This window comes from Emydura macquarii, unplaced genomic scaffold (genome assembly GCF_026122565.2).
Source record: "Emydura macquarii macquarii isolate MOO-44397 ecotype Brisbane River unplaced genomic scaffold, CSIRO-AGI_Emac_v2 contig_1230, whole genome shotgun sequence".
Taxonomy (NCBI): domain Eukaryota; kingdom Metazoa; phylum Chordata; order Testudines; family Chelidae; genus Emydura; species Emydura macquarii.
In genome coordinates, this window is record NW_027131367.1 from 17,565,658 (window position 1) to 17,579,233 (window position 13,576).

Genomic DNA, 13,576 nt, shown 5'->3' on the forward strand with positions numbered 1-13,576 from the left:
TATTTTTAAAAGAACCTCATTAAATCTCGTAGAACTAAAAATTAGACAATGTATTTAAATCACGCTTTTATTCTCCTCTGCCAGTCTGCTGTACTCTGACAAGGCAGATAATTGAAAATATAAGAGACCAGTTCACTGAAGCATTCTCTAAGCAGGATTTCTGAGGAATGGAGACAGAGTGGGATATAACTTGACATGCACATTTAGAAACAGGACAGTGTAACTACTCCATATACAGGATAGCATTGAGCAACATGCATACTCTGGAAGTACCTTTAAGGCCAATAAAGAATTGCACTGACAAATCTTGGCCTTTTCTGTATACTTGGTTCTAAAACTAGAAAATAATCATGTAGGTCAACTAAAGTCTGCCAGTCCTCTAATCATACATGAGGACCAGTTGAGAGATTCGTTCAAAGTAAGGATGTAGAGATACGGCATACAATGAAACTACTCAGCCCTGTCATAGATCCAGCTTCCCTTAGTGAGAGTCGGTGAAAGTGGCTGAAGATCTAGCTCTTCTGGTGGGAACTCACCTGATAGAGGACATTTGTAGTTGAACAGAGGGCCATCCCTAGTTAATGAGTCTCTATTGTCAATCCTGTATCACTACACTTGGAAATTACAACCAATATGGAGGCAAAGAAATCTCAGAGAAGGCAACTAGTTCCCACATTCAAAATGGAGTTTGCATCTTGATAAAGATGCATACAGAGAGTTCACAATCTCACACAGAATTCATAAATTGGACACACAGATCTCCCAAATTGCCACAAGCCCTCTAAAGGGACAGAACAGGAGTTATAATGTTCACTATTTTGGGAGGTCAGAGAAATAATCTAAATAAAATGTGTCCATAAAATCTGCAATCTGAAGTTCATTGGTCATTCTTGAGGACATTTATTCTTTCAGTTATTTTTAAGTAGATTTTTGAGGAATGACAATCCCTGTAATTGAGGATTGCACACTAGGAGCACAGTATGATAGCCATCCTCTTGCATTTCTATACAGTAATGTCATTTTTCAGAGATCTCTACCAAGAACGAGTAATAACTATTCAACCACCAACAACCTTTCTTCCTTTCTCATTAAAAGTTTAAGTCAGACCAATGCCAATTTGAGTGATCTGAACGCCCAAGGAGCTTAATAACCTTGATTCAAGGGTGACGCCATACTTTATTAAAAAAAAATCAAACCAAGAACTGAAAAGTTTCTGGAAGTGGATCCAAATAATTAATGCACTTCAAGGTTAAAGATAAACTAATGAAATAATAATAGAAGCTGTTTCTTATCACATGCATACAAGTTACCAAAAAATATAAGAGATATATAGTCACAAGTATTTCTTTTGTATTTAGTCTTTAGGCAACATTTTACAATAACAAGTAGGAAACATGACTGATTTTCAAAGACATTGGGGGAAAAACTCTTATTCATCAATCCTCTAAGTACAGTCCAAGTGGTACAAAATAGGGAAGATTAGAAACCCTCTAGATCATAATTACTTTGAAAGTATGACAGCTCTGCATACCACCCAGTCCACAGTTATTAATATAGCATGGTCCCACTGAATCCAGGTGCAGTATTGGGCAAGTGTTCCAGTAAAATTACAGTCTATTTTACTCTACTGTCCTGACTAAAAAGGTATAAATTGGGAAGGTGAGAAAGGGAGACAGGCACATTAATAAATGTAACCTGAAACAAAGCTTGGTAAATCACAAGGCAAACTATCTGGAGGACAGAACATGATCCACTCTTCAGTTAGATTGTTCATTTCATCTATTAAAGAACCATCACCTTAATTATTTATGCCAAGAAGATAGATGGGTCTTAATATAAAATGTTACTTTATGGAGGTTTCAGAAGATAAAGAATAGTATTTTAAAAGTAAAGTCTACTGCTTATTACATCAGAGTTATTACATGAATTACATACAGCTTATTAACTGAGTACCGTTAAACATAAAAGAAAACAAGAATGATAAGAGACAAACTCACTAAAAAGCAAGGAATTTCTGTGCTATCTTTATCTGTCACAGCCCCTTCAATGTATATTCTTGTTCTAAACAATTTCAGTGCTTGTGACTCCTTATATGTGGTTTCTGCACAACTAATATTCTGGAAGCATATTTAACAGAAATGGATTGATTTATGTTCAAATTAAAAAGAAAAAAAATGGGCTACATGATTAAAATAAATACAATTAAACCAACAAATCCAACAAATGTTGCATGGCCTTGTGCACTTTTTTTCAATTTTGACTAGATTTAACTTTTTACAACCAGACTGATAACTTGACAGTTAGGGTCTACACAATGAGGTTTGATTTCAATACCAAAAACATTTTGGATCCTAAATACAGATCTGAAATTAGTTCAACTGTAAAGTGCCTTTACATGAATAATCTGATTATATTCAGCAGGGAGGGACCAATAAATAATTCAGCTACTATTATATTTGAAACTAATACTATTACTGCTGCGACACATTAATCTACATTGCTTACTGCAGTGAATTAATGTCAATTTCATGCCAGAGATGAGGAAATATACAGTGCAATAAGTAGAATGACACAAGTTGCAACTTTATTAGCATTGTTGACATGACAGTACACACTCCACTTACATAAAGAGCCAAAACTTACTGGGCTATTTAATTCCTCACTTGATTCCCTCATGTCCTCTATTTTCCACTAAAGCCCCAATCACCAGTTATGCCATTAAACAGTCTCCAGTCAAGTGCCATTCTGCAGTGAAATATTCTCATTGTCCCATCACCACTATGCCCATTTCTATGCTAGAATTCAATCACTCAACCTACGTATACAGTTCATCTGCAGGCACTTCTAACACCACAGATGTATGTAGGGGGTGTATACAGCATGTTTGTATCCTAATTGTATTGTCCACTATGCCTCATGGTAGCATTAATGTTATATACTAACAATGCACAATTACAGATTTAGATTTTCAAAAGCACTCAATGGTGGCCTATCTCTGCTTTGATTGAAGTCTATAATAAAACTCCTATTGAATTCAAAAGGAGCAGTTAGGCCAATGCTGCGTGCTTTTGAAAACCCCATCCAAAGCACCCAAATGTTATACCCTATGAGCTTTTAAATTTCAACCATATGACTGTAGTAACAGTCTCAGCATTTGTGTCTGTACCAATTAGAATGTTACACATGAGACAAATAAAATGCAAATCCACACCTCTACCTGAACTGATATATTCCTTCCAGTTTTGATATCTGAAAAATAAATGCAGGTTTACATAAGAAGAATGGATCCGTCCTAACTAATCACTTCAAACCCAACAGGAATATATGGCATTAGCATAGTTTAACAAGAGGTAGAACAGGAAATTATTGGTTACTTATCCAAAAGACTATGTCGTTCAGGAGCCACTCTCTCCACTGGCAGAGGAACCAGCAACATACTTTAATAAAGTGCCCATGTTAGCTTGCTTAAAAGGGGGCACTACCCAGGGAGACAGGTTCAAACTGTAACCCAACTTTAAAATACTCCTCATATTTTTTCTCAAACTTCCCTTCTGTTGTTGAAAAATCCTTCCAAAATGAGGTTAAAATACAAACTTTTCTGCTAAGTGACTCTTACAATAACACCACCACAGTGGAAGAGGGTTTTTTTCCTATCACAGGCGTGAGGAGGCATGATGCACTTTAATTCAGTTCCCCCATCCTGCTCTGTTCTTGTGAATAGGTGATAGGTACAGAACTGTAGTCTTACACCACAAAATTATGAGACCAAGAGGCTTTCACATGTCATTATCCTGCCTGTTCAAAAGAATGGAGCAGACAGGTAAAGCAAAAGAACGACACGACATACATCTATGTGTAACCACAAACCAAACCCCAAACCAGCACTATCAATATCTCTGTAAATTTACCTCTTCAGACTGTATTTGGCCAAGCACAGATGGAAACTAACCCAGATGCTCAACTTCAGCACTTTGGCATTTAACATGTACAGTTTTTTGTTCGTAAAACAGGCAGTGAGATGTACAAAACAAAACAATACAAGAATGCCTTTGGATCATTTTGGTAGTCTTGTGTTTTGGTTGGTTGGTGCCAGTCTTTTTTAAAACAAGTTACTGTCCAAATAATACCTAAGGTACCATAAACATAAAATTTCTCTTATTATTTCACAGTTCATATGCACTCAAGTTTCTCCACTACCCAGTCAAATAACGGAAATCATTCACTGTTTACTACACACTATAATGGTAAAACTAAATTAAGGTTCTAAGGATTTTCAGCAACTTTGGACATTCTAATTATTTGATATTAATGATTTCCTTTATGCAAAAATAGTTATCGTACATTTATAGAATTGTTAAAGGGCAATCCTACAAAAATATAGCTATTAAGATAATGAACATAACAGATGTGCTGCCTAAGTTTGGTTTCTATAACTACAGATACTAATTTCTTTTTGTTTGCTTTAAAACATAGAACAAAAAGGCAGTGACTGGACAAATTTTTTTTTTTTTTTTTTTTTTTTTAACATATTCTACTTATGTTAAGTCCATTTTGTTTAAAAATCACCAGTCACTAAACAGGGAGGCCTTATTTTTTTTCCTAAAGTCATATTTTAGGTGGCATTTTATAAATGATATTGAGAAACATAATTTTAAAGGTAATTTAAAAATAATCATTGTTTTATTTTAAAATCTAGGATCACATTACTCAATCCATATTACTAAACAGATTTCAATTTAAAAAAAACCCAGTACATCCAGACTACTTTTTCAGCAAAAAGTAAACCAGTTTTTTCTGCTTTAATCCATAGACCAAGTTCAACTGAAAATTTAACGTAGCTTAGTTTCATGTATTGCCCTACACTATGATATTTATGCGAGTCTCAGAGGTACAACTAAAGCAGCCAAGAGCTTGTAATCATGTCCAAATTTGTTTTCAAAGGATCAGAAAGTAGAGATGGGAAATACCCATCACTGCATCTTGTAAATCCATCAACCACTGAAAGACTGTTCCCTACAGTACATTTCAGTTAGTCCAGTCTAGATTTAAATGACTCAAGTGATGGGGTTTCCACTACTCCCTTCAAAGATTACACCACATTCTGAAACCTCATTTTCAGAAATATTTTCTTGACAGCCAATTTAACATTTCCTTCGCCCAGTTTCATCCCATTACTCCTAGTTATATCCCTGGCCCACTCCAAACAATTCCTCTTTTGCCTTGCTGTTTACCAACTTCAAATATTGGTTTCCATGTCCTTTCAATGACATTATTGTGTCTGTCACTGATGGTCCATTTTCTCTTTTCTAAGTCAATCCTCTAGATCCTTCAGCTGCCTGTTTCTCTGAATTCTCTCCAATTTGTTGACTTTTTTCAGTTTTGAGGTACCCTGAATTATATGTAATATACTAAGTGGTTCAGTTCTAATTGTTGACAGGCTAATTAGTTTCAAGGCTATCCTCCTGGGAGCTGCAGCTGAAAATTGCTTTTCAACAAATTTTAACCTAAATTGTCTGTAGATTATCCCAGATTTTTAACTGATTTGTGCACATCAAACCAATTCAACAATAGATAGAACCATCTTTATCCTTTCCAGGAACATAGTTTGCTATAAGTTTAACTGAACTTTCCTGATTTACAGATTACATTCCATATTCAAGCCACTGCATTCCTTCCTCTTCTCACCTGCTCTCTACTGATACTGGGCCAGATCGTGGCCCCTCCTGTGCACCAATTCAAGGGATTAGAAGGGGTGGTAAAGGGTACCCCTTTACTTCCTTCCACCGGTGCATTGTACCTCCACCTCCTGAGTGCAGCAGGAAGCAGGCCATGCACAGTCGCACATGCCTCCCTTGTGCAGATGAAAAGGAAGAGGCAAGGAATGTGTGGAGTTGGGCCATAACCCTACCTCCCCATTGCATCTGGCAGTGTAGTAAAGCCAGCATGTCAAAGAGTGGTGTGAAAATTGGGAGAGAGATTGTGACTCTCCACACTGATCTAGGAGCACTGCAACACGTTCCTCCTAGCTATGGATTGGATCACAAACTGATACATAGATCACAGTAAACAATTAAACTAGTCCTTAGGAGATATTATGGGTTCAAAACAGTAAGAGCTCACAAGGAGTAGGTTAACCAAGAGAAAAATCTCACAGCAAATATGCAAGTACTGCAGTCACATTTCACTTCAGCAAAGTAAAATGTGATGTTCAATGTGATTAATTTCACTGTTGGTCATTAAGAAACCCAAATCACTTTCTTCCAAAATGGAGCTAGTATCATAGTCAAATTTCAAAGTCAGTATTTAGATTCTACCCATTTAAATTCTCCCTGCACTTTCAATCAGATATGGAATTCCTCACTTCCTGTCCTAAAAACTGTTATGTGCTATTAACCAACTGCCTCGTTCTATTTGAATGCAGCTGCATTTCAGTTAAATAACTCCAGTTTGCAAGCAATAATGTAAGCTATTAATCAAAGTTAATAAAGTAAAAAGTTCACAAATTAATTTTCCACGCTAAAATGGAGGTTTCTATGCATTGCTTCTTAGCAAATAAAATGGAAACAATAGAAAAAGGACAGTTTTCTGCACAGCGGTAAATTGCACTTTCAATGATTATGTCAATAGTGTACGCTTCGATTTATTACATATTCACAAAATGGTTTCTACAACTTAATTATAATCTCACAAATATCTGAAAATGTTATTAAAAATAATCACATATAACAAATGTACTTACAAATTCAATTAAAAGATGTCAGATAGTCTGTTTTTATTGTAAATGTAAATATATATAGGTATATAAAATGCAAACATTGTCAAATAAATACTTAAGTAATAATAAGCAAGGCACCAAACCAAAAACAGAATCCTGCAACAAGCACCCAAAATAATCCAGAATTTATAGAAATTTTGACGACTGCAAACATGCTTCCTGTTCTCCAAAGTCCATTTTGAGCAGGGAAGCAATTTGCTGAAAGACGGGAGAATGAAAAGATCTTTATTCCACATGGAAAGCCAAAAGGGATTTCTAAACAAGCCCAGATGTGTTTCTGCCTTTGGGGGGTCCGTGATCTCCATCACCTTTCAGACAGACAAGCACACCGCCTGCGCGTGCTCATATCAGCTACATATCCCTTCCACAGAACATTGGCTTGCTTCAGTCAAGTTCCACAACACTTACAGATGCTGACAAATACCCAAAGCCAATTATAGCAGATATCAGCTGGGCTGTTTTCCTTACTGCAAACCACACTGCACTTAAAAGCAAAACAAAACACATTATTTAACCTGAGCTAATTATTTGTTTTGTTTTGATTTCACCATTTAGTGGAAAAAAGAAAAACTCCAGAAGAAAAAGTCTGAACTTCAGGACACTCACTATTTAAAGCTGTCTCAGTATTTGTTTCTTAAATCAGTCTGGACAAATTCAAAATGACAAGCATTTATTAGACATATCTATACATAGTCTGCCTGAACTGCACTAAACTCCAGAATGATAACCCATTGAAGAATTTGCCTGAAAAAAAAATTTTCCACACTATTTTGACTGAACATAGCAATTCAACATGCAAATACATTCTGTTTGGTAATACAAGGTCAATCGTAATGAAGAAGAAACAATTTCATTTTAAGAGCTAAATTAAGAATGAAACCAAAGATTAATGCCAAAAGAATGACCTACAATTTCCTCTACTTTCATTTGTTTAATTAATATATTTTATGTTTTGCCTCCTATATTTATTTTAGAATTTAGGATAAGGTCTGAATTTGCCTAATTAGCACAAGGGAAAATCAACTAAATTCGCCTCATAATATGTACTAAAAATAAACTGAACTTCATATGGGCACTAAAAAACCTCTATAAACCTATGAGATTATTAGAAAGCATTTTAAAGATAAAAAGTAATAATTAATGGTATTGATAACCATATTGTTCTTAAAATTCTATTTTTCACTACAAAATCTTTTATAGTAAAGCAGTAAGAGTAAATACAAGTTAACAATAATAAATATTTGATAGGCACAGTGCATAGCAATGCCTAGGTTTGGGATTATACATGTTTTCATTCCAAAGGCTCATTTTCAGATATATATAATGTTGTCAGCTGATGGTGTATTAGTGCCTATATCACTTTTGAAAATGAGATTTGTGCTCCTAAATCAGTTAGGCATTGCAATGCTGAGCAAAGCAATGCTAACGTACCTTTACAAAGCTGGGCCTTTTGAAAGTATTTTTGAAAAAATCCACCCATAGTCCCTAAATCACAACTGTGCATTTTCGTGGTCTAGTGAAAAATATCTTTCATTTGGCCTAATTATCCTTATTTTACAAATGGGGTAAACTGAGGCTCAGAGAGAGAATAAGGCCTCAATCCTGCAAACATGAACATTTAACTTTACTCACAGGAGTGAAATTAAGTATGTGTATAAGTGTTTGCAAGACTGAGGTATAAGTAACTTGCCAAGGTCACACAGCAAAAAGAGTGGAATGCTAGGAAAAAAAACGCAGGTCTGATTCCACATGCCCTGATCTAATCAACAGACTACACATCCCTCTTCAGAAATGTTTCCATCAATTCAACTCATGAACTAAATGTTCGCTTTTTTGTTTTAAATTATATGGTTAACCTCTTACATTCTAAACTAAAGTATTCTGATTTTCAAAACATTGGAAAAAATTTTTAGTAAAAAGTTTATTCTTTTATAGATAATTGAATAAATAATATGCCTTCAACCGACCTTTCTTTCTTTTTTATGCTTATTAGTAGTGGCAACAGCACTCATTCCATATTGTGGCACTGGTAATGGTGATTAAAATTGCTTCCACCTTACTGTCTATTTAGAAATGTAGCTTGCCTTAGCGCACGTCAAAGATTTTTTTTGGTATAGACAGAGGCAGGGAACAGGGGGTTTGGTAGATTACAAAACCCCACAAAATAAATGAATCTGCAATAGAAAGTCTAATCACTGCCTCTTTTCCTAAGCTTTAGAGCACTGATATGACAGAGCAAAAATACTTCAAAAGTTCACATTGGTCCCATTAAAAGAAAAGGCATCACTTTTAATGGAAATTAACAAGCAACCTACCTTGCCAAGAACAAGTTACAGTGACTGTAAAAACAAATGAGTGCTGTGTGCTTAACTGAAAACTAGCTTTAAGATTGGAACTCCAAAGCACTCCACCAAGTGGGACTAGTTAAGGTCCAATGACCTCTTCTCAAGGCCTAAATAAGCTCTATATTGAGATGCTTTTGTTGCTTGGGACTCAAGAAAAACCTACTTGAGATTTCATGGTAACTTTGCTTTCCTGAGTTAAAAAGTGAAGTGCCAGCAAATCTCTGAAACGGAAAGATAAAGGATAAGCAGCCGCCAATTCAAATAAGGGAACATTAATTCCTGTACTCTCTCCTCAAGTATGGTAAATAAATTTAACCTATTTTCCTGACAATGTCACTTTGAACTTTTAGTGAGCAACAGTGTTTTGGCAGTGAAGTTCACACAAAGTTATTTGAACTGATCAAGAAACAAGCATATATAAAATAAAGATTGTGTACCACAACGTAGCTGGCAGAAAGTAGGGATGTAAAATACCATTTAACAAAACAACAGTTTAAACTATTACAATTATATTGGTTAAACGATATAATATTTTACATCCCTATGGTACTATAGGGGGCACCTAGGGGCTGAATGGGGGGCATCCCACCACATCTCTGCACCTCGGCCCCGCCACCATGTGGAGCCCTGGCCCCTCTGATTGCCCTGGAGCGGGCCCTCCAGAGCTGGGGCGCTGCTACCCCTCCAGCCCACAGGAGGGGGCTATAAGGCACCTCCATGCCCTGCCCAGCCCCCGAGTCCACCCGCCCCACACGGCACTCCTGGCCCTGCCCCAGGATTGGGGACACTCCCATGCCAGCCTGACCCCCCCAGACCTTTCACTCAGGTGTACCTCAGCCACTGCTGCCCAGCTCACTGCTGCTCAAGCTGACACTGCCACTGGCGCCAAACCCCTAAGCCACGCATACGTGAGCACATGTACCAGCCTCCCTCATCATCCCTTCTTGCAGCACCCCATCTCCACCCACCCCCCACGTGCACAATCCCTCCCCCCATGCAGCAAATGGTTAAATGGTTAATGCAATTTGTAAACGGTAACACTAATATTTACTGGTTAACCATTTGATATTTTACTTCCCAGCAGAAATCTTTTCATTGGTGTTTAAAATAAGTCTGACCATATAGTATACGTACAGAGTGTGAGGGGTATAGTAATCAGTAACTGAAGTTCATAACTGAACACACTCATACTTTTTCTAATTTGACAGTCGGGAACCCTGTGACAAGCACAATGAAATCAATAAAAAATGTGGACTGATTGTGATTAGGGTTAATGGAAAATAAATATCTTTGTAAAGAAAAATCTCCCTGGTATGAATAATATGAGTGAATGTCACTAAAAACAACAGTTCAGAAACAAGCACAGACACCTTTAATTTCTATCTATGAGTTTGACCTTTGTTATTTATGATACACCAGTCGCTAGAGGCCCCGATCAGGGTCCCATTGCACTCATTGCAAATGAGTATAACAAAGACAGGTGCTGACACAGGGAGTTCACAATCTAAGATTCCATCTTTAGTTTGAGTGTATATGGTGAAATCAACATTTACTGATAAAAAACTAATCTTTCTCCTAGTTATAACAATAGTTACAGCAGAAAATAAAAGCATATTAGCTTTTAGTCAAACAGCCAGCACCGAACACAAAAACGGGCAGATCAAATTCTGAAAATTCTGAGCCTTGTATCCTCTTCTGTCATCTTTCTTCCAATTCGCTATCCTCACAAAGTTATCTATGTTTAGAGATATAAAGTGAGTAGCTTGACTCCAGCTGAGATAGCAAGGGAACAGTTCTCTCTGGAGTCAATACTTCCTCAGAGATACACAAGCAAAGCAAGAAGGCCTAAAAAGCAATACATTCTCTGCCCACATACACCAAATGCATAATGAACTATTTAACCTGCTCTGTAGTAACCCAGAACCTGCAATTGTGGCTGCATTTCTGAAAATAAATTTCTTGGCCGCAATGCAGCACATTCCAAACGCTTGATATCAACATTCTAAATGACTTGATACTGGACTGGTGAACTGAACCTAAGAAGCTAGAAGCCATATGGAAGCAGACACAGACAGAGAGCTCACTCAGTCACATAGCTGGAAACATCTGTGTTTGGGTTATTACCACATAGCATCTAGTAACTACTGTCAGACAGAATATTGATCAGTTCCTAGTTTTGTAGCAGTTTCTGCAATTATTTTATCCCCTTTATATTAATGGTTTTTAGCCAACAATAGCAGCCCCAAAGAAAAATAGCAGAACTGTTTAATGGTGTTTGGTGTATAACTTCTAGTATACAGGGACTTGAGTTTTGCTAGCTCAGAATGATTTCACCTGTGAAACATCTAGTTGTTGTTGTGAATGTGTAGAAATTAAACAGAGAACCTATATTCTGTAGCTATTTTTAATTATTTTCCAAGCTTGATCATACGATGTGGACCATAAAAATGTTGTTTGGAACCACTTTAAATGATCCTAAATGTGTACAGCATGCATTAATTTCAAAATTAATCTTGCACAAAATCTGAACCATCCATTTAGAACATCTAGGGGAAAAAAACTATTATGCAGACTTAATATTTGTGAATGATTGCTACACATTACTTTATCTTATAGAGTTAGCCAGTGAAGGGAAATTATATTGCAGTGTAAAGGTACATGACATATATATGAAATCATGCAAATAATATTCCAAATATTTAAAAGAGATTTACACACGCACGTACACACACACACACACACACACACACACACACACACACACACACACAGAGTTTCTGTCCTCTTCAATAATCACTTGGCTTATAACTATATTTGTCTGAAGTGGAAGAGGCAGAATAATCCCCTCTGACATTTACCTCATAAATCACATATATATTTTTTGGACAGATGTGACATGGTACTACATGGTGCAATAGACTTTTCACTTCTGGAGACATGGGCTTTTGCTGGCTAAGATAACAAGAAAAAATTAGGTGCGGTAGTTTCATTCATTTAACCACACTACATAATGTGGTGCAATTGTCAAAGACTGGAATGCCTAGGGCTTTGCAAATAATAACTGACTTTGGGTCAAATATTGCTTGCTTTACTCATGCAGGTAGTACCACTGAATCCCCAAAGTGAATAGGACTCAAATTTGCAGAATTACCCACATAAATTATGATGCATAAAATTTGGTCATGCACAGGCACAGCTTACATTATGCCTGCCCACATTCATACAAATGGAGCCTGATCCTAAGTCCACTTAAGTCACTGGCAAAACTCCCATTGACTGCAACCGTGCAAGATTAAGGCTTAGTCAGTCACTTACTGGGCACAATTTATATGAAACACCCATAACCTGCTTAAAAAACAATGTTATTTAGCAGGTGAACAAAATCTAGAACAATGAATTTATATCCTCACACTTCTTTATTTAACATTCTCTTCCTGATGAAACTGTTAGGAAACTAAGACTGAGACCCGGTAAACAGGTTTCTGCATTGTACTTGGATTTGAGCTTTTGAAATGAATTACTTTATGCTGTGTGAATGAAGTGAGCTGTCCAAACACCCATGGATTCACATAAGATCTGCAACTACAAATGCTCAAACTGTCATTTCTGGAATATATATGTGACATTTGACACACACATTCTGAAAAATCACTTTCCACAAACTTCCACAAGTACCAAACTCCCTTTAAAAAAAATCTATTTAGGCGGGAGACTAGAACAGACCTTAATATAATAAATCTAAATTAAAAGGGCAACATAACCATGTCACTAAATATAGTACTAAATTGCATTAGCAATATTTCACCTAGTCAAGCAGGCTACTGCCAGCAAAACACTTTCCAGACTTAGTTCTTGAATGGGAGGGCAGAGAGATGAAATCACTGGCAGACTCCTTAGACCAAAAACAAATGTTTAGCATAAAGAGTTTAATACAGGACATTTTTAAAAAATACTGCATCCAGTTGGCATTGCAAGAGGAATTTACAGAATCAGAATGTGATTAACTGAGTTAAAAATCTGACTCTAGCGTTAACATCTCCATTCCAATAAAAAGTGCAGTGAGATCTTTTAATGTCCACAAGCAATCAGAACTTTTGTTCTACACTGTATCCAACAAATTGGGCTTCCAGTAGCACAGTGCCTCTATTACTACACAAAGGCTTGGATCAGTTCCAACTCAGAGGGAAGAGTGAATCTTACTGAATTATCAACTCCATCTCTCCTGCAGCAAGCACATGGGACAGGAGAACTCCTAAAAATGCCTAAATATTGACCTGACAGCCTTGTTTACATCAGCTTGTGAGATGGGACCAGAGCAGAAGGTAGTATAGCTGCAGGCTTTTTACAAAGTTGAAAGATTAATACAAAGTTAAAATTAGTATCCAATGTGTGAAACACATTTAAACAACTTGACTTAAGGTAAACCAACCACCATATTAAAAACAATCCAAGTGTT

The 13,576-nt window shown here is 36.5% G+C and overlaps 1 protein-coding gene across 8 annotated transcripts in view; it reads right to left on the reverse strand.

The window, feature by feature from the left end:
• B3GNTL1 (UDP-GlcNAc:betaGal beta-1,3-N-acetylglucosaminyltransferase like 1) overlaps positions 1 to 13,576 on the reverse strand; it is a 261,980-nt gene that overhangs the window by 231,031 nt on the left and 17,373 nt on the right. The window lies entirely within an intron of this gene.